Source organism: Felis catus, chromosome B1 (assembly GCF_018350175.1).
Source record: "Felis catus isolate Fca126 chromosome B1, F.catus_Fca126_mat1.0, whole genome shotgun sequence".
NCBI lineage: Eukaryota > Metazoa > Chordata > Mammalia > Carnivora > Felidae > Felis > Felis catus.
In genome coordinates, this window is record NC_058371.1 from 175,461,156 (window position 1) to 175,482,386 (window position 21,231).

At 36.0% G+C, this 21,231-nt stretch overlaps 1 long non-coding RNA gene across 1 annotated transcript in view; it reads left to right on the forward strand.

Moving 5' to 3' along the window:
• Nucleotides 1–13,349, forward strand: part of LOC123385089 — a 271,320-nt gene extending 257,971 nt beyond the window's left edge. Inside the window, exon 4 of the long non-coding RNA XR_006597153.1 lies at nt 13,219–13,349. This is a non-coding gene — a long non-coding RNA (uncharacterized LOC123385089). The remainder of the gene's footprint in view (nt 1–13,218) is intronic.
• Nucleotides 13,350–21,231: the final 7,882 nt, after the last annotated feature.

Genomic DNA, 21,231 nt, shown 5'->3' on the forward strand with positions numbered 1-21,231 from the left:
CAGTGCTCATCAAGATAAATGTACCCCTAATCTTTTTCTATTACACTAACCTGGCAACCAGATCCCTTTGGCAACCACCAGTTCATTCTCTATATGTGAGAGTTTGTTTTTTTTGTCTCTATTTTTCTTTGCTCATTTGTTTCCTTTTTAAAATTACAGATGTGAGTGAAATCATATGGTATTTGTCTTTCTGTATCTTTGTATTATCTTAAAGCAATACCTTTTTACTTTATTTATTTTTCTGGAGGTTACTGTTGTCATATGGAGGAAAAATTACTGTTTTAAGTAGTTTTTTCTCATTTGTTTTTTTATAAATCAATACTGCCTTATTTCATTTGTACATATATTGTTGATTTTGTCCATCTTGTATTTAGTATGCATTTGGTGCCCTTGGTGGATCATTGCTCACTCACCAAACACTGGATTTTAATTGACCCCTTTACTGTGTTATCCTTAAATGGATTACCCAACTACATACTTTTTAAAAAAATGAGTTATTCTTCATCTTCAAAACTCAAATGCTCCTTCTGAAGAGGCACAGTTGCAAAACAAGCAAATTCACAAGAAAAGAAGTATTTGCATCTCAGCCCAGGAAATTTCCTATCTTGAACAACCTTACTTTCTACCCACTCTGCTAGAATCAATGAATTTGGCACACAAATCTAGTTATTCCTTGAAAATTGAGAAATACAGACCATAAACTCTTACTAACACAGAGATTAGAATAACTATAGTTTTCTCCCATATTCTGAAATAAATCAACAGATTCTTAGGTTGAAAATCCTCCGATAATTACAATAGTTGGTCTCTTCTGTTTCTTATCATGCATGTAAAGATTAAGGAAAAAAGAAATCCTTTATATAAATTCCTTTCTTTTTTGGCAAATGAAATCCTGGTGGAAAATGCTCAGAGTTTATAATGAAATGAATGAATGAAGAATTAATTGCCATTAAATAACACCATCATTGTGTCCATTTGCCTCTTAGCTTTGAGTTAAATAATAACAGAGAATTTATGAGATTGCAGCACTAAACAGACACTGTATTTTAGATAATGACTAAATGTCCATTTGCTTCTGTGATATCATCATGTCTTTAATGTTGAAAAACTGAGAGCAGCCTTGACACAGCTTTACGTTTCTACACTGTTTATTGTTGGGAGCTAGTTGAAACCCATTAGTTAAAGCACAACGCCTAAATTTTGTTTTTCATTTGTTTGTTTGGTAATGATTCAGTTAATTGGTATATTGTGACCCACAAAATAGTGTCCCAGTGGCCATGCCCACATCGAATCTAAATGTAAGTCAGTCTACACTTACAGGAAACACCTATCAAGGAGACTTAATGTACACCAACCACAGTCCTTCAACTCCACTTTAACTAGCTTACCTTACCCAGAGAGTAGGACCTGCTAGCCATGTAAAGAAATCCCATACCTGATGGCCAATCATGTCCTGTTTCCATGTTGTTTTCTCTAAGGCTCTACAAAACTCCCTTTTGCCAAAATCCCTTGAGATCGCTTCCCTGCTTGTGAGGCACTGCACTCCCCCAATCAATAGACTGTTTTCTCTTGAATAAAGGACATCAGACTCTTTATTAAGTTGTTTTGGTTTTGTTGTGTGACAGTTTGCAACATTGGCAGTCTATAATTAATGTTAGGCGAGGGTTGGCTACTCTTCCACAAGCTCACCACCAGGTTGTAACAAAAGTCCTAAACAAATGTGTCTACATAGACACTTAACAAGCAGGCATTAAACTGTACCACTGCTTGTTCTGTGAGCTCGAAGAATGTTCATCTTTTACTCTTCTTAGGTGCTAGAAATTCACCCTATGTGTAAGGTTCCTCTTAAACAAGTACAATAACATTGTAACACAGCATTTTGTCTAATCACCTAAAGAATTAGATTGATTCTAAATCAATCAAGAATCCCCAGAACCATTGATAGAACAAAGCATGTGCTGTGGTATGTATATAGGTATATAGGTCTGCTATTATAGGTATAGTATGAAGAATCTGATACAAGTTTTATATTCAGTTAGTAGAAATATCTAACATATTTAAGCCATTCACTAAAAAAAAGATATATTTTGGGGTACCTGGGTGGCTCAGCCAGTTAAGCATCTGACTCTGATTTTGGCTCAGGTCATGATCCCAGGGTCATAGGAGCTAGCCCCACATCAGGCTCTGCACTGAATGTGGAGTCTGCTTAAAATTCTCTTTCTCTTTCTCTCTCCCCCTCTGTCCCTCTTCCCCATGCTTTCTTTCTCTCTTTCTCTCCAAAATAAAAGAAAGGAATAACTTTATATAGAAAGAAATAACATATATATATATATATTTCATCAAGGAAAATCTTTTTAAATATCCATTCTGCTCACAAACTACTAATTTCACCCAAGAAAATCCATTTTTAATGTTTTTTTTTTTTTTTTTGCTAATGACATATCTGTGCTAGATAAGAAGACTTGAAGTTGTGGAAGCTGACTCTAGAGTGGCTTTTCTGACGGAATGATAGTGGACCACCCTCAGAGTGTGACTTACTGATGAAACACTGAATGTCCCTGGAGTACAGCTTAAACCACTCAACACCTACATAATATCACACCTTCTATATAGAAGGCATTAAAAAAAAAAAGTACAGGGGCGCCTGGGTGGCTCAGTCGGTTAAACCTCCAACTTCGGCTCAGGTCATGATCTCACGGTCTGTGAGTTCAAGCCCCGTGTCCTGCTCTGTGCTGACAGCTCAGAGCCTGGAGCCTGCTTCAGATTCTGTGTCTTCCTTTCTCTCTGACCCTCCCCTGTTCATGTTCTGTCTCTCTCTGTTTCAAAAATCAATAAAAATGTTAAAAAAAATTACAGACATGGTAACATCGGTCTTGCCTGAATAGGATTAGAATGCACCATTCTTGCTTTAACCCAACCAGCCACAGTGCTCAGTCCAGAGCAGGACTTGAGGAAAAGTGATTAAATAGAATATCGTGGGGGCAAGAGCAAAAGATAAAATGACAAATTAGCTATGAATGATTCATGCTATCAGTTTCGCCACTGGTTTAAATGAGATTTACTCAGTCTCCTTGAACATGCCCTGCCTTAGGTCTGTCATCATCAATTTAGTGTTTTGTTTTGTTTTGTTTTAAGTCAACATGCATATAGATTATTTAATAAGCTAAACATTTTTAACTTTGTTTTGAATATTCAAAAACATTATTTGAGAACTTTTAACTGCATTACATCTGTATATTAGATGTACTAAGACCAAAACATTAATTGCCATTTAATAGATATATTTCATTATAAGAAATTATTATAGATTTTTAAAATTCTACTGGATATTTGTATTTTCTTCTCATATAATCTGTATGTATCTTACCTTTCATTTTCATTCCTTTTACATTTTAGGTGATTATATTTCAAATTTTTAATTGTTCTATTATACTTACTGTAGATCAAAAACAACACTGACTTAAAAAATAAACATTGGTTTTCCCAAATTTATTTTATTTTGCAAAGTGTTTTTTTTTAATTCTACACAAGTAAAGATATGGATAATTTATATAAGCATTTTTGTCTTTGTTTTTTATATACTTTTTTAAATTTGAAAACATTGAATATGACTTAGGTTGTAAGATTTTTATGAGAGTAAATAAATTATTTTTTATAAGAGTTATATAAAGTGATTTGTGCATGCATAAAATGTTCTGGAAGGAGTCTTACTTTCAGTTTGAGAGTACTATGATAGCATCTTTATTTTACAGAAAAAGATTAGAATATATGAATGTGTTTCAGATTTCTAGAAGGGGGAAGGAGTGAGTATATGTGTGATTGTGTGGGTGTTTATGTATGTAAATAAGCATGAAAATAATTATAACAAAGAAAGACTTTTTTTAACAGTAGACCATGAAGTTAATTGTACAGAGCTGCCTGGCAATAAAGTAAAGATCAGTTTCAAATGAATGTTTTATATTTTAATCTTGATTTTAAACTTGTTAACTACTAGTGAACAAAGCTCTAACAGTGTTTCTAAAAAGTGTCTTTGTTTGGAAAGACACATTAGTTGATTTATCCATTTGCTCACTCATTAATTATCCTTTATTTTGACATTTATTTACTATGTTTTAGATAAATGCTGGAGGCAACGAAGGACAGAGCACTTTCTTCCCAAAATGTTTCTGAGAATTGAGACATACACTATGAAAAACTGGAAGTGTTTATACATTGTATGATTCAATTAAAGTATATTCTCTTCTGCTTGGCTTTCAGTGTATGGTCAGTTTCAATTAATTGCCAATGTTTTAGAATTCAATCTACCCTTGCCCACCATGATACTTTTAGAAATATATTGACTGTTCTCTACAACATCTGGGTTGATTCTAAAGGAATTATGTTTTGACTTTTTTGCTCTTTAGAATTTTAACTCAGTATTCACAAATTTCCACCCTTTGACTAGGTTCACTGTAGCAACATGTAATATAATGAACATGTTAGAAAAAAAAAACAGCACAAATGTCCTTGGAGAGTAGCTAAAACATGTGATGACATAATAAATATAACTGTTAAAATGAATGTACCAAAATGACATACAATAATATGGATGAATCTTAGTAATAAAACATTAAGTGAAAAAGTAAATTCAAAAGATCATGTAGAACAAAAGTACATTTTTATAAAATGAAAAGCGTTTAAAATATGTATATGTCTATACATATGACTAGTTACACATATATAGTCTCTATATATGTATTATATATTATATTCACATACTTTTTAGTAATGCATATAAATACAATATGAGATTAGTGATGCATGTGGAATTCAGGATGATTTTTTTTATTGATTTGGGGAGGGACAGGAGTTGGTTTGTCTAGTTCTTAGTTTTTCTTTTAGGTGAAGGGTCAAGCTTGTGCATTGCATCATTAAAAACAACTAATTAAGAGGTGCTTGGGTGGCATAGTTGGTTAAGTGTCTGACTCTTGTTTGTTTTGGCTCAGGTCATGATCTCATGTAGTTCGTGGGTTTGAGCCCCACATTGGGCTCAGCGCTGGCAGTGGAGAGCCTGGTTGGGATTCTTTCTCTCTCTCCCTCTTCCTGCCCCTCCCCTGATCTCTCTCTCTCTCTCCCCCCTTCTCTAAAAATAAATACACATTAAAAAAATAAAAGAAAACTAATTAATGATGAACTAACTAAATGAAAGTAAGCATTGGTTAATCACCAAAAAGAATGTATAAAAAAATCAAACCATCTAGAGTTTTCTTAGGTTCTAGCTTTATTATTAGCTCTGTTTCATTGTTTCATTATTCTTTTCCAGGTTCTTCAGTTATGTGTTTAGTGCCTCTTTTTTTTTTTTTTTTTTGGCCTTTCATTCATATATTCTTTTCTATCTTTTTAGATTCCATCTTTATTTCATTTCTTTTGGGCATTTTTACTCTTTCTAAATGTCCCTTGTCATATTTTCAGATAAATATATAGTATTAATTATCTTGCCATTTAGTCTTTAATCGTGTGATATTATGTCGGTTTTAATATTTCCGATTTAAACTCAACTGATATTTCAACATTACTGTTTTTGTCTATTTCTTTCCCACGTTGCTGAATTATTCTTTCATTTTGGCAAGTGCTTGCTTAAGAATTTTTTTTCAAGTGTAGGTACTGCACTAAAATTTTTCTCTGCTTTGCGTTCTGTCCTAGTGTTTTTATATACTTAAACGTTCTGATTCCTAATTTCTGTTTTCTCTTTATAACAGCTTTGTGTGAATCTTATCTGCCTTTTTTGTTGTTGTTGTTTATTTAAAAATGTTTCACATTCTCATCCAGCAATAACAGCATTCCTATATGTTTATGGGGAGAAATTTTGCATGGTTCACAAAATTTAGTTCATAAATACCCTTTTTGGGGAGCCAGTGTCATTGGATGTTAATAGATTGAGACCTTACATTTTTAAGAGACATTATTCTGCTTTTGTGATAATCCCTTTTTCTTTTCCTTGTAATGCCCTGATTTTCACCATACACTTTCTTCTTTCCTTCAGCAAGTCTTCCAATAAACATGCCCTCTTCATTCCCACCATCATAGTAGTGTCTTCCAAGAGACTCTTCTGTTATTCAAGTCCTTCTGTTCAATTTCTTCTTAGCACTGCTCTGACTCACTGGGTCAGAGGCTACTCTCTTTTTTGGGGGGGTGTCTTTATGTGCTTTCTGCCATCTCTGGGCTTTCTTTTACATGCAATCTCTACCTGACTCTGCTTAGGTATTGAGTCTGGAGGCAGCTTTGTAAGATTTAGATATTTACTTCTTAACGTGCATATATACTTAACCGTATACTATTCTCCATCCCCCAGTTATGCTTGAGAATAGTTTTATTTGCTCTACTTTTCCATCTCTATGACTATGGGCAAATGTATAAAGATATTCATATTTAGGCAGCTGCTATTATTCTTCAGGAGCCCTGAAGCCCACTATGGTTTTTAAGCTTGAGTCTTTATTGACCCATGCCTCAATGCGAGGCTCTTACTCTCTCCTGTATATTTTGCTGCTCATAGCTGTGCTTGTGGTATATACAGGCTGTCTGTCTCTTTAAACGAAGCACTCTGTGGTTGCTTTATCTCTGTAGCATTGGTATTCTTCCATTTGCTGTTTTACTGGGAAGGAGATTTTAAACCCTTTTTATTGGAACACAAAACATGACTAGCTACCTGCGCGATGTCAATTCACTTTGGTACATACTATCAAACAATGTAGTAAAAGCTCCCTTTCCCAAGACTGCTTGCTTGAATAAGAATAAGGGACCTTTCCTTTTTGGATGTCTCTGCTCTGAGTCAGAGTATTCAGCTTCGTACGTGAAGCTGGAAAGGATTTCAGACTACTTTTATGTCCTAAGCGGGGCACATCCTGCAAAATCTTATATATCAGTTCCCTGTCTTAACTCCCCAAGGAACCACGGCAGCCTGAATCATCTTTTGAAGTGCAAATACCATTTGAGAGGGGTAAACATGAAAATAACTTTTTAATATACCTTTATGTAATAATAAAATTATCAGTTCCATAAGAAGTTGGCAAGGAAGAAAAGGACAAGCAAAGTTTAAAACTCAAAAGTATAGTAGTAAAACTGAACTTAATAATGTTGAGGATGGGCAAAGCCAAGATTAAATAATACAGTGGCTGGCTCTGGGATTTGCTTCTGATGGATGAGATAAGATGGAAGCACATATTTGAAAGTTCTATCTTCCTATAAGCTTTGGCTAATGCAAAACATCATGACTTTGTAAAAAAAGTTACACTCATACTGTCTGAGTGCTTATATGTGTCGAACAGAAGAGGGAGTGGTCTCCCACAATCACTAATTGACAGAGTGATTTAATATTGAGTGACTATCTCAGCAATAATTTTCAGAAGTGGTGGAAGGAAATGCTCTGGAAAACTGTGGCTAAATCCTGAATTGCTGCGAAAGCACTATTGTAGTAAGTGACACTAATTGCAAAATAATGGCCATATACTTTGCAACCAGACTTATGCTGACAAATGAATGTTTTATTATTTTTTAATTTACTACCTTATACATGCAGCTGGCCTGCCAGAACTCCTTGATTTCTTTTGGAAACCAGCCTAGGCATTGTTAGCAGGTTTTTGCCTGATACATGCCAAAATGTGGGTTCTTAATTTAAACTTTTATTATGGCACTATCAACTACCCTTACAAAACTCTGAAGGATCTATGAGGATTTCTTCCAAATCTTGATTTCCAGGAGCTCCTAAGTAAGCTGTAAAAATGTGATTTCTCTTGACACTTGGGATGTCACATCTCCAGGGTAAAAGTGGCTTTTTTTTTCAATCTTGAATTCCTATCCTTTTCAAATATTTAAAGAATACAATTTTGTTCCACATAGATTAAGTACAGGGAAAATATTTTTGTTATTAATGTTAATGATTAAAAGTTGAAATGTTATCTCTGATGAGGTTTATATTGCTAGTGTTGTATCTCATTTTATTTAGATTCTGAACACAAAGCATCTCCTTTAATGCATGCTTGTTTGTCGTGTTTGATCTGAGGACAAGGCAGTCCCTGTAGAAATTTGTGGGAAAGCAAGTCCTGTGGAGTGGAGCACAAAAAAGAGTGGGATTGAGTGTTTGGTTTCATCTCCTAATAGTAGCCTGTTATTTTCCCATTTGTTAATATTCATGGAATTTTGATAAATATTTTCACTTCTATTTCCAAAGAAATCCTTCAGTGTCACTTTTCCAAAGATCATGTTTTCAACTTGTCCTTCCTGTGCCCTTGCAAGTTACTTTTCTGTGAAGATGAAAAAAAGAAAAAGAGAAAGAAAGAAAGAAAGAAAGAAAGAAAGAAAGAAAGAAAGAAAGAAAGAAAGAGAGAGAGAAAGAAAGAAAGAAGCTATCAGTGCACTTAACAGGTGTATGTAAAGTGCCCTTTCTTAGGAATGATTTCCAAAAGGTTTTGATTCCTGTGCATGGTGTGTAGGAAAGAGTATGGCAATTCCAATGGGGCAGAAATAGATTCCATAGAATCTGTAGTCATATAGCCATTTCCTAAAATAGAAGACAGAAGATGGAACTTTCCACGCTTCCTTCATCTCAAGCTCTTCAATGCCTTTGTTTAAAGAAATCTTGTGGCGCCTGTTTGGCTCAGTTGGTTAAGTGTCTGTTGATTTCAGCTCAGGTCATGATCTCATGTTTGTGAGATTGAGCCTCTGTCTGACTCGACAGCATGGAGCCTGCTTCTTGGGATTCTCTCTCTCTTTCTCTCTCTCTCTCTCTCTCTCTCTCTGCCCCTCCCCTGGTCATGCTTTCTCTCTCTCTCTCTCTCTCTCTCTCTCTCTCTCTCTCTCTCTCTGCCCCTCCCCTGGTCACGCTTTCTCTCTGTCTCTCTCTGTCTGTCTGTCTCTCTCTCCCTCTCAAAATAAATAAATAAGCATTTAAAAAAATAGTAGGGGTGCTCAAACTCTGGGTTCATGAGGTTGAGCCCCACATCAGACTCTGAACTGACAGCAGGGAGCTTGCTTGAGATTCTCTTGTCTCCTGTCTCTCTCATCCTTCCCCACTTGTGCTCTCTCTGCCTCCCTCTCTCTAAAAAATAGATAAAGTTAAAAAATAAAAATTAAAAATAATAAGGAAATCTTTATTGTTAATACTATTATGTTAACTATAGCAGAGTTCATGCCTTTTGAGTATTTTATTACGTTGTAGACATTATGCTAATCACTTCATTGGAATTTTTTTCTCATGTAATACCTATGTAATTGAATCTAATACATAGTATTCTGGTGTTACCATTGGCAAAACTGAGTCTCCAATGGACTCAGCTATTAAGTAAGCTGACTAGTAAATGCTCACATGAGAGTTTAAATTCTTAAGCATTCTTGTCCATGGCAACATAAATAATGTAGTATTATTATTGTCATATTATTCAGATGACTTATTAATTATTGTAAGCCTCCATTTTTTTTCATTTGAAAAATAAAAATAGCCTCTTAGGGTTGTTTTTCAGTTTTAAGAAAGACCACAAATGTCTGTCTGACACATTGAAGTCTTTAATAAATATTAATTTCCTTCCCTTGTTTTATTGAGATAAAAGACTCTATTTCTAGTACCTTATTTGAGAAAAATCACTAAATAGTTTAAAATTTTCTTTCTTACATAGCATCTTATTTTGTTCCCTATTAAAACACTTCTAATCCATGCCACTTACCGAATGAGAAAACAGCAGCTTAGAAAGTCAGTAACTGTTCTTGGACTAACACCACACTCGTAAGACCTTAGTCTGTGCCTCTTCCCTTTTTCCTAAAGCCTCATGTCTCCAGGAAGTAATATGATTTCAGGAAAACGTAAGTCACTTTTGCTGACTCTCATTTTGTCACTGTGTTTATGGCTGATCCAGTAAATAATACGCAGTTTGAAGTAGGAAGTTCCAAGTACTTGCAGAACCACATAAATCAACTCTAATCACCATGCGTTCTTGCAACATTTCAAGTGCTTAGCAAAGATAATAAATTTAGAACTTTGTATTTTTTATGTGGAAGTGACAACACGGTCAGGACTCTATTTGCTCTCGTGAGGTTGAATGAAATGACATGGAAGGGATCCGAACGGTAACAGAGAGAACGAGAGTCAAACAAAAGTGTAAAATTGCATGTCTTGGTCTTTTCCTCAATTTTATGGGAAAATGGCTGAAACTAAATTACTATGTACATACAAATTTAGGATTTTTATGTCTTCTTGATCAGTTAATCCTTTTTAATTATGAAATATCCTTTTTCATTTTTAGTAATACTCCTTGATTTTACTTTGCTTGCAATTAATACAGCCATAGGAGTTTACTGATGCTTGGTGTATGCGTGGTACATTTTTATTATTATTATTTTTTAATGTTTATTTTATTTTTGAGAGCGACAGAGCACAAGCAGGGGAGGAGCAGACAGAGAGGGAGACACAGAATCTGAAGCAGACTCCAGACCCTGAACTGACAGCACAGAGTCTGACATGGGGCTCAAACCCACGGATCAGTAGATCATGACCTGAGCTGAAGTTGGACGCTTAACTGACTGCACCACCCAGATGCCCCTTTTATATTTTTTACTTTTGAACCCTATATTTAAAGGACGTCTTCTCTGTCTTATGAGGACATCAGTTCTATTGGGTTAGAACACCACCCTTATGAATTTATTTAACTTTAATCAACTCTTCAATGGCCCCATCTCCAAATACAGTCCCACTGAGGGTTAATTCTTCAACATAAACATTTTGAACGGAGGAGATTCAGACCATAACAATCCCCAGTAGATTTTCTTTCATGTCCAATTGGCTAGGGTTTAGTAATATGCCTAATGCTGATTACTGGCAAGAGAAAAGGGAACTCTATGGTTAGTTTATGCCAAACAAAATTTACCTCTAATACTGGGAAGGTCATTAACTTTCTTGGACTCATATAGGGGTGTACATTTCAGCAAAACTGGAGTTCTACCTGGGTGAAAGAAGTTAGGGTGGTTTTGTAATGACAACAGACCACCACACACAGTCTTCAAGGCCTTTGTAACCCTGTTCCTGAATTTCTCTTTAGACTCATCTACTTCTTGTCTTGCTCCCCACACTCTAGGCAGATATTTTTTTTTTTTTTCCTTTTGAGATCATCACCCTCTCTCTAATGCCTTTGTGTTGGTTGTCCTATCTAATTGGAATCTTGTCCTCAATGTGTTCACATAGCTCACTCATTTCAGTGTTTTAGGTCTCAGCTTAAATGACATATCCTTAGGAAGACCTGACTTTTCACACAGCACATATGTTGCTCATATAGCATGCTGTTTTTTAAAAAAAATTATCACATTGTGTTATTTAGACAATATTGTCTTCCATATTAGACCTAAAAGAATTTCATAGCAAGAATATCCTTATCTGTCGTATTGATTTCTCCAACATGGTTGTTTGACACTCAGTAAATGTTGGTTGGTTTATTGCATAAGAAAGAGAAACAGGAATATTAAAAGGTAATTTTGATATCGAACTTAAGTCTTCAAAAATGGTTCAATCCATTAGCTGAATTAGGGAAGACAAGAAGCAAGGATCATAAAGAGTAGAAAGTATCACCTTTGGTAAGCTAGTAATATTTGGGTAGAGATATATTTTAATGGCTGAAACATATAAAGTAGCATAAAAGCATATTCTGTGTATATATTATATTTAAATTTGTTTTACTAAAGTTTTATCAAACTGCTCACTTTCTCTCAGGCAGAATAATAAATTATTTTACTAACTTTGATTTTCTTTTATTCTTATATTGCAGAAACATAGTATCAAAAGCAGCCCATTTTCTATGAATTCCCTGACTTAGACCACATTTTTAAATATAAAATTAAAATCTACGATGTGGCATATACTAGTGAAACTATGAAGAAAAGGTAGCATTTCAGACAAGACTAACTTTTCTTATGCCTAATCAGATTATGTTGTTGTTCGAGATGTAAGGACATGACGTTGTATCACAAACACAATAATAAAGCATTTATAATAACATGCTCATACTTAAAATATATTACTTTCTTTTGTGAGGACAAGCAGCTTCCAAACAGTCGCAGTGATAATCTCTGATGAATGCAAAATTTTCTGGGCTTAAACTTTAATTTTCAGCTGTTTCATAGAAAAGTTTATTCTTTGCTTTTCTGGGTTGTAAAAGAACCAGGGAAGTTGTCTTTCAATGGTTTCTTCACCAAGGGTTTATAAGGCTTTTACCTATGAGGACCTTCAAAGAATATAACATTAGCTAAGGTTTCAAGCCAGATTTTATGGCTACCATGATCTTTAACTCTTGTCACAGTAGCTTAAAATGTTGAAAGAAAGAAGTTGAGGTGAAGCAGAGGAGACAGATGGTACATGGGGAGAAAAGAGCACAACGGACAGCACCACTGGAAGAAAGTAAATGGTTGTGAAAAAAAGAAATGCTGGACAGTTTATGTGGTGTGGCATGAACTTCTACTTAACTCTCAGTGTAAGGAGAAAAGTGCAGCCATCGGCCTTGTTGCATTGGCGCTGAATATGTCATGCGTGTTCAGACAGCATGTGTTCTGAATGTGTATTTACACATTAACAACTGCATTTTCATTTACGCATTACAAAGACACAATTTTTTCATGATGTTTTCATGATATTTTTGGCCATAATGCAAAAAAAAAAAAAAACAACGATAAAAAGGATTTATAGCTGCATCTGGTGGGTTTTCGTTATTTTTTTGGTGGCTGGAGAAGAGCCATTTAAAAGTTGCTAAAATTTTTTTTCTGTCTCTGGAAGTAAAGATGTTTGTAGCAGCATTTCTTTATTTTGGGAAATCCCTAGGCTAGGATAAAATTCCACATGTTTTTGGAAAAATATAAAGAGGTTCCAGATCAAGGTGCCAAGTGTTTTATTATCAATGTAAACCACGTGCATCATTACTGGGACTGCCTCTGTCTTTGCATAATTAGATAATAACTCCCCCTGTGCGTGATTGGGGTTTTTATGTGTGTATGTGAGTGTGTGTTTGTATTTACATCTCAAGCCCGAGTAGAGGAAATTGGAGCAAAACCTGGCTGGAGAGCTTAACGGGCAGGGCTTTCTGTGATGCTGCTGTGGCATCTAGAGAGAAACAGAGTAGGCAGTTCTAAGTCCATTTGCGTGGAAACTCAGAATATGAATAAGGCAGATTTGGGAAATGAACTGTTGATTATTATCATTATCTTGTTTAGGCTGTGGAGGTCCAGCACAGATTTGAATACAACACTGTAAGAGGAGCATGGAGAGGACACTGGTGTGAGATGTCAAAATGCTCCCGGATCTTCTCGGGCAGCAACGTCTTGCTGTGAAAATAAGTAAGTCAACAACAGGTCAGTAGGTTTGAATTGTGGAACATGTCAGAATGCCTCACGAATTCCCAGATTCCCAGATTCCCTCATGAATTCCTCATGATTCCCAGAATTTTCTGGAGAATTTAATTGAAATACTGGATTTTGTATGGTCATTTGATATAGTCTCTGACTGTTGTTATTTGGTTACCAAACAGAACCATAAATAGTAAGGGGTGAACGGAAGGTCTATGTCTATGTTTGTCTCTGTCTCTAACTATCTATTAAATGGCCAGTTTGGAACAGCCTAATAATGATGTAAATTATTGTAGAGATAGTCCAATCAGCTCTTTGGTATTGGATTGAATTCCTTTCCTCATGGCTTGGTCAAGCACTGATCAATATCCACATTGTCAGGGGTATCATTACCTATTGAGGAAACATATTCAATCCACTGATGACACTGAATATTACGTATTGACCTCAGATTTTTCCTCTGTTGCCTCCCCCTACTTGTTTTACCACTCAAGGCCACACAGAGACATTTATATTATTTAAAATGAGCTATCATAACCCACTTCTCTCCAATAGGCCATGTATTTTGGGTTTCACAAGCTATTCTTCATGGCATAAGGTACTCTATCCATTTCTTATTTTATATCACATTTTTACTTCCTCATTGAATTACTCTTTTTGAATGCTAAATCTAGCAGGACAAAAGAAACTATGCACAAATAAAACCATACTAATCTCATCATGGCTTTCGTAGTCACATTTTGATTAAAATAATGCAGTGTATCAATGACATTTACAATGTTTGTGATGAAGATTTGAGGGGCTATGCCTTTCTGTATTCTGGTGTATTTGTTAAATTTTAATTACTATGTGCCAAGAACTATGCTGTTTTACAATCATATCTATGATTTTAATTTTACTATCATCCCCATTTTAGGGATGAGAAAAGTAAGCCTAACTGGAATTATTTAACTTCCCCAAATGGCTAGAGCATCAATCAGGTTTCAAACGCTGATCTTTTTGGTTTCAAAACCCATGCCTGAGATGTCTATGCAAAGCTGTAGGAGAGTGAGATAATGGTGCGAAGTGCAGCCACTAATCTTAGTGGGTCCTGATACTGATTTTAATTATGCTGGGCCAGGATTGTAATAATCCTTGTGCCTTAGACAATGCCTGATTTATTTATGCTACCCTCAAATATTTTGGCAGTATTATTCAGGGTTTTAGCACACATAGCAACATCACACTTAACAACCGAGTGGAAGGTTTGTATATGAACCCTAGCTTGGTAAATTAGTTTGCAAAGCTCCCCAAGCACCTAAATCTCTTGTGGCCAGTGGGGATAATCTGAGCCTTGGTCAGATAACAGTTCTTTACCAAAACAGGGATTACTGGTAATAGCAACCTCATGTTCAAAGTTCACAAACTTGCAATGATGGTGGCAGTGCTGTAAGTTCTCTCATTCAGGATATTTGTGACAGGTTGCAAGGTCACAGAGTGTAATATAGGATGAACTGGCTGAGTAAATTTCATATACAATGTTGCATGAGCTAGGGATTTCATGTAAAGTACAGCGAGACTCAGACTCTCACCAGGACTCATTACAGTTTCTATGCGACTGCTGGGAATTCATTGTACTCTGTGAACAATGATAATAACTGTCTGTGATGTTTGTTTTTGTTTGTTTGTTGAGGGGCTGTAGTTGATTTAGAGAGCCATATGTGTGATCTTCTAGAATGTTTTCACAAGCACATTTTAGAAAGAGTGCCCCTTTGGGAACAGGGGGACCCATCCAGTTTAGCTCCCTTAACCCTACTCCCACTTTTAGTTTGAAACAACATATTTGTGTCTGTATTTATTCATCCAACAAGTATTCATTTAGTTACTGAAATGAAATATTTGAGATAATAGACTAAATGAGTTAGTTCTTGTCCTAAGGAGCTTAGAGTCAACTATAGAACAAAGACAAGTTTATTTGCAGGTGCAATTTTAATTGCAATAAAAAAATGATTTTTATTATTCATGTGGTGTCTTTTGTGGGTCAAAGTTACAAATGTTGCTGAACCTTAGGAACAATAAGAATTAGACATTATTAGAATTCAATGTCTCTAGACTCTTTTCTGCGTATATGTTTTATTTGTCTTCCTCCTTCTTTGTCACTCTGGGTCTCAGTCTTGCACATCATTCTCTCTTACTCTATCTAGTTTATCTTATTATAAACAAATTTTTGTAAAGGACTATGTAGTGAATATTTGGGGCTTTGTGGACCATATAAGTTCTGTTTCAGCTACTCACCACTGCTGTAGCATAAAAAAAAGAACTATGGAAAATATATCAATGAGTGAGTTCCGATGAAAGTTTATTTATGAACACTGAAATTCGGATTTCACATATTTTTTACTGAAATGATGTATTTTTATTCTTCTGAGTCTCAATAATTTTCTTAAATTGTCAACAGTTTAAACGTGTACAAACTATCATAGTTCAAGGGCCATATGAAAACAAGTTTATGGCTCATAGTCTGCCAACTCATGCTCTATATAGCAAAAAAAATGGCAGCTGCTAGTTCATGAGCCTTATATCTTACAACTTAGATCAACAATAAAATTCCTGACTAAAAATTCTTACTCATTATGGGCCAGAGGCTCAGGGACATGTACAAAATGACCTCACCAAGAAGAAATATATAAAACAAAATAAGAGCAAATGGGTATTGGTGTGACAAATGGGGTGAGTTTCCGGTCAAGTGGAAAGTCTGCTTAAATGAATACTGTGTCCGGTTCAAAAATTAAATGGGTGATTTCAATATAGAGACTTGGAGACATAATAATTAGGGAGGCACAGGGGAATCTTTTTTTTTTTTTTAATTGGCCTATACACAACCCAAAAGAAGGAGATATTAGCAAAAATGTGTAATGTGTAACCAGAGAAATGATATTGGTACCTGCTCAATAGTCTGGAGTAGAGACTGAGATGTGAAGTATGCTAAAGATAAGCCTAAAGAGAAAAGCAGAGAATCGTAACATTATATAAATCATAACAGCCCTCCTATGCTATCCCTAGGAGTTTGGACTTTCTCCAAACTCATGATGGTTATGGATTGAATTATGTCTCTTACCAAAGATGTGGAGATCTTAACCCTCAGCACCTGTGTGTATAACCTTATTTAAACACAGGAGTTTTGGAGATGGTCAAGTTAAGATGAGGTCATTGTGGTGGGCCCCAACTCAATATGACTGGGTATACTTATAAAAAGGGAACATTCAGACACAGAGATCTACATACATAGAGAGAAGACAATGTGAAGACACAGGGAGAAACGATGTCATCTGCAAGTTAAGGAACATCTGAAGCTACCAAAAGTTAGGAGATAGTCACAGAACTGATACTCCCTTACAGCTTTCAGATGGAACCAAACCTGATGACATCTTGATTTCAGACTTACAGCTTCCAGAACAGTGAGACAATAAATTTCTGTTGTTTAAGTCTCTTTGTGGGACTTTGTTATGACAGTCCCAGGAATTTTTTGTTCTGTATAGGTCACTGTCTTGTGAGCAATGAGAACAGTGATATCAAATTCAAAGTTTGAGATTAGAGGTGTTCCTTTGAAATCCTTAAAGATAGAGAAGAAGTGATTTAGCACCAAGAATCTGGGGCAGGTATCAGAGGACCAGGCAGCAGAACACGAAACTGTTCACTTCAGCATTTTCTTCCAGTTAGAATGTGCTGGAATTGTTGCTTTACTGACAGCAGCAGCAGCAGCAGCAGCAGCAGCAGCAGCAGCAGCAGCATTACTGTCAACCTGTGAGTCAGGTTTAGCCACACAGACTATTTGATTGTTAATTCCATATTCAAAGAAAATGTGACTATAGGAGCCTTCAATATTTGTTTGTGGTAGTTGTCACCGTTTTTGTTATTTTGATTTCAGGGGCTTTGTGTGTGTGTGTGTTTGTGTGTGTGTGTGTGTGTGTGTGTGGTGTGTGTGTGCCAATTTGCTCCTAATTTTCTTAAAAAAAAAAATTGTTGTGAATGTCACAGCTATGGAGACATATTGAAAAAAAAATACTCATCATATGCAATCGATATAGATGTCAATCTTTCCCTGAAGCCTGTCCTATGTGGCATGCATTGGCATTGTTTTTAAGTTAGCTTTGAGTTTAATTCTAAGCACCCAGAATTATATTAATTTATTAACTGACAACTTGAATCCATTATTGAACTAATTCAGAGTAACTGTATGTCTTAAAGATGTAACAGTGTAGCATCATCTTAAGGGTTGAAAGTATTAAAATTGTAGAGTTTCATACTAGCTCCCAATTATTTTTTTCCTAAAAACTGCAAAAACCAGGGTGCCTGGGTGGCTCAGTCAGTTAAGCATCCTCCTTCGATCCAGGTCATGATCTCAGAGCTTGTGGATTTGAGCTCCCGTCAGGCTCTTTGCTGACAGCTCAGGACCTGGAGCCTGCTTCAGATTCTGTCTCTGTCTGTCTCTCTCTGCCCCTCCCCTGTTCACACACAGTCTCTCTCTCTCAAATAGAAATAGAACATTAAAAAATTCATTCAAAAAACCCGGCAAAACCTATTCCTTGTAAGTAGTACATATTACATGTAACATAATATATAATTTACATCTACAAATTATCATCTACAAACAGTATATAATAGATTTAAACAATTTTTGTGTCTATAAAAGAATCTATTGAGAGTCGTAGGTGAGCTCCAGCTGAAGATGAATAATATGGAAAAATTTGGGATGGAGTGCCCTGTGAGGAAAAGGGACCAAAGAATTGCTCCCAGAGAGTGGTCCTGAACACACCATGATGCTCCGTCAAACTTCTGGCTCCACAGGTCAACGGAGTGAATTTAGAATACTGGATACAGCAAAGGAGTTAGGGAAGGGAAGCCTGGATACAGAAGGACCAGAGGCAGTGTATTGTTTGTGGGGACGGATATCCTCTGGCCAGGATGGGAAGAGGATTGGGCATAAAATGGAATCATGGGGAAAGTTCCTTTGAAGTTTGCACTCATTTCTCTGCAAATTTGACTGCTGTCACTCTCTGCTCTCTCTGTGTCTCTTTACATTAGTGGGTGGAGTCCATTTCCCTGCCTTTTGGATCTGTGACTTGCCTTTATTACTAGAACATGGGTTCAGCCCTTCAGAGACTCTAAGTTCCTACTTTTGCTCTCTTACAACCAAGCTGTCATGTTGCAAAGAAGTCCAGGCCTTTTGTTTGTTTGTTTGTTTGTTTGTTTGTTTGTAGAGAGAGGCCATGTGGAAAGGCCCTGGAGTCTGAGGCATTATGTTGATGGAGAGAGACCAAGTGGGGGAAGATAGAGGCCCTCTATTCAGCCATTAGCTGGCTCTAAAGGCTCTGAAGTTGTGAAAGAGGTTTCCTTTAACCTTCCAGCCAAGCCTGTCCAGCTTGAGTGACCTCGTGTAGGTCTACAGGGAGACATCTGCCTAGTCAACATAGGGAATGATGAGAAATGGTAAATCATTGTTGATTTAAGCCACTAAGGTTTGGAATGATTTGTTATGCAGCAAATCACATTTCCTGTGCTGAAGTCGAAGAATTATGAATAACTTTTTTCTGGCAGAGAGAATATTAACAGAAGTTAGATGGCTGGAGTAGTGATGGATAATGGAAAATTATGTTTTCTTCTTTGAAAGGGAACTTCAGTAGAATAATAATCTTGACTTTTTATGTCTTCCTTACTTATTCTGCCTAAAGGATATTAAATGAATTAAATCTTGAGTGGCTTTGGAAGGAAAAACAAAGAACTTTCCTTCCTTCCTTCTTTCCTTCTTTCTTTCCTTCCTTCATTTTTTTTCCTCCCTGCCTTCCTTCCTTCCTTCCTCCCTCTCCCCATCTTTCTTTCTTTCTTTCTTTCTTTCTTTCTTTCTTTCTTTCTTTCTTTCTTTCTTTCTTTCTTTCTTTCTTTCTTTCTTTCTTTCTTTCTTTCCTTTTTTGTACCTGTTCTCCTCTGCTCACCCATCTCTTGAGACTTAAAAGGGATAAAAAGGGATAATTCCCACCTGGCATGACCTGCCTTTTTTTGTTTGCTTAAAGATTTTATTTTTAAGTAATCTCTACACCCAATGTGGGTCTCGAACTAACAACCCCAAGATCAAGAGCCACATGCTGTACCAACTGAGCCAGCCATGGCCTGTCTTTTTTTAATTTGCTATAAGTGGGTAAGTATATCTGTCTAAATCTGAGATTGGGTGTCAGGAGGACCACTTTCTCAAATGTATAAACCATATTCTACAACATTAGCTCTGTTGGTAATATTTGGTTCCCACTAATCAGCTGTCTTACTGAATTCCTCAGTCATTTAGAAGTTGGGTGGTGAAGAGGCTTACCATGTACTGAGCACTATTTAAAGACTGATACTATTAACCTCAATTCAGATAATAATGTTTTAAAATTCACTTTATTTTATTTTTTTTTTTTAATTTTTTTTAACGTTTATTTATTTTTGGGACAGAGAGAGACAGAGCATGAACGGGGGAGGGGCAGAGAGAGAGGGAGACACAGAATCGGAAACAGGCTCCAGGCTCCGAGCCATCAGCCCAGAGCCTGACGCGGGGCTCGAACTCACGGACCGCAAGATCGTGACCTGGCTGAAGTCGGACGCTTAACCGACTGCGCCACCCAGGCGCCCCTAAAATTCACTTTATAAGCATAAGCTTTATAAGCTGATTGTTAATTCTTAACTAATTAATAATGTATTTAGTTTCATAAAATATTGATATTCATATATTTTAAAATTGTCTGCAGGGACTAAACAAATGTTTTGTACCTTAGCTTTGAAATGCATTTGAAATCACACTTTCTGATTAGAGAGGTCTTTGTTTTTCAAAAAATAGTAAACTCTGGCAAGCCATATAACATTATAAAGCAGATAATCTTGCAAGAAAGAAAGGCTTTATGGTGGAATTGGATGCAAGCATATGGATTAGGAATCAGAACGCCTAACCCTTTTATTGATTTTTTCTTTTCACCCCTTTCTTCTCATCCCTCAATTTACTCAGCTAATCAGCATAGGACAGTCTAACTCTCCAGGTGGTTGTGAACATGAAATGAGTAATGAATAATATACAGGAAACACTTTGGAAGCCATCACAAATATTAAAATACGAGGTGTTATTCAATATGTTTTCACAAATATGTATTACGTCTTCTGGGAGTTAGCTGTCTTTGGGTACACTCCAGACTAAGTGAAACTTTGAAATATTTTGTTATTTGGGGCCCAAGTAAACAATTCCTACAATTCCAGCTGGAGTTAAAATGAAAGTTGAGTCAGGATCATTACCAAGTGCAATAGACCTTTCTGTAGTTGTTTTGCTGTCAGTTCAAATTTTTAAGGACTTTATGTATCCTGCTCTCTTAGACCTTATGGCTGCACAGTTGACCACTATTCCCTGATTAAAGTTTAAAACCACAGCACCCTTAACAGGTCATAAATCATCTCATTCATAAAGGTGCAGATTACAACAGGGGCACAGCCTCATCACTTTTATGGATGACTGTTTCTGATTAGGCAAAACATACAATAGGTATATTTTCTACGCCCGACAGAATGCCTCTGGCTCACAATGGTGCAAGGAACATCTGTCATTTTCCCTCTCAAACATCCATCAGGCAAAATTATTAAATCAACATGCATCATTTTGGTATAATAGAACTAAAATCACTGTTATAGAACATAATTCTGGGATTGATTTTCCCTGCTTTGAAAATAAACAACTTGGTTTCACGTTCATGGTTATGTAACAGCAGGAGATCATTATCTTGTGACAAAATTCCATTTTATTGACATTATCTCTAAATGATCCCTTGATAGGATATATAAAATTTAATATACATTCAATTTAGAAAGATTTCATTCACATCATAC